A 1,658-nucleotide genomic window follows, 5' to 3' on the forward strand; every position below is an offset into this window, starting at 1 on the left:
GGGGGAAAAAAAAAAAAAAAAGCAAGCAACAACCAAACCCCAACCGCGTTCAGGAGTCGCTCTTTTGGAGGAGTGATACTTGTTTTCTGAGCGGCCCCGCAGTGCCCTATCGCTCGCCCGGCTGTCCCTGGGTGGGTCGTGGGAGGCGGGACCGCCCGGAGGGCTCCGGCCCCGCGCGAGGGTTACCCCAGGCTGCTGGCACTGTGTCAAAAGCGCAAGGTGGATGAGTTCTGTAGAATTCGCCACCATCCCTCCCCCCGCCAAAGGCTCATTCTGAGAAATCTGAGAGGATTCAGAAAGGACGGTGAATGGCTCAGGAAGGTGGTTTAGTGTAGAGGAAGCTCAGGTTCTAAAAGACAGAGCTGTAGCCAGATGTGTTTTTCTGGGTAGATGCAGAATGCAAAAACTCATGCTTTGGTGCAGGTGAAAAGGCTTGCAATAAAATAAAAATAAAATGTCTTCATAGCATCCCCTTCACATCTCCTGCCCAGGCTGCGTTTTGAGTTCTGCATCACTTTTCCTGCCCTGCATGCGAACAGAGAGCTGATTATATAACCCCTCTCCATTCTCATAAGGGTGTTTATCCACAGGGGGAATAGATACAGGGGTGCGAGTATCAAGGAGCAAATATATGGAGTTGGTTAATCTGTAGACTGTTCCGGATGGTTTCTTCATATTCTCTCGTACTGGAATGCTGCCACTTCATTCATATACGAGGAGACACTTGGCCCTCTTCACTTGTCTCTGGACTACACTCTGCTTTGGATTCGGTATACAGTTCTCACGAGTTTTTCTTTGGAAAAAATTTAATCAGGCCTTCTTCAGAAGTATTCTACCTGATTCAAGAGTGAAGGTGCTTTCCACGCCTTTAGCTTTGAGCAGGTTGGCTTTAGTAATAATTTCACATCACTACCATACTGTTTGGGCAAGGGACGGTGATCAATATCAACATAGCTCCATACAGAGAGCAAGCACCTGTCCTTGCTTGTTCCCTTGATGTATGCCAGGCTGGATGTGATGGATGGCTCAGATCTTTCATTTGGACAGGGATTTTGCCTCATTAATAGCTACATGATCTAGTTCTTAGTGTGTCTTAGGTTGTTCGGGGTTTTTTTTGTGGGTTTTTTTTGTTTGTTTGTTTTTCATTTATTGTCTTCCCTTTCCTGCCAGATATTGTCTGAAAACATCCCTCTGTGCCCATTTGAATTTGCTGGTGTGTGCAGGTCAGAATGCGGCAGGACTCTTCCTTTTAGGGGCAATAGTACCCGGTGTAATGCAAGCAAATTTATGTGCTGCTATTTCTAGGGTCTGGCACTTTTGAGACTAACACTTTGAAAACTCAATTTTTTTACAAAAAGCTGCACTGTAAAGCTCCAGTCATGCAAAACCATATCCACAAAATCAATTTTCCTTCTAGGCAAATATTTCTTCAAATTTCTTGTGACAGTACATGTGTGCTCACACAATGAAGTATTTTCTATAGATGCTAGTAAATTGCCAGGTTGTAAAATATAAAGGAAAACTTCAGCTGCTTTGGTTATGCTAGTTTTCTGGCTGAAATATCAGGAAGACTAATAATTGCTTCAATTTAAATTTTTTTAAAAATGTGATTGATGGAAGTAGTCAGCATAGTAGCTTTACTCGTTAATGGGAACACG

This window comes from Athene cunicularia, assembly GCF_003259725.1.
Source record: "Athene cunicularia isolate RWA chromosome 2 unlocalized genomic scaffold, athCun1 chr2_part1, whole genome shotgun sequence".
NCBI lineage: Eukaryota > Metazoa > Chordata > Aves > Strigiformes > Strigidae > Athene > Athene cunicularia.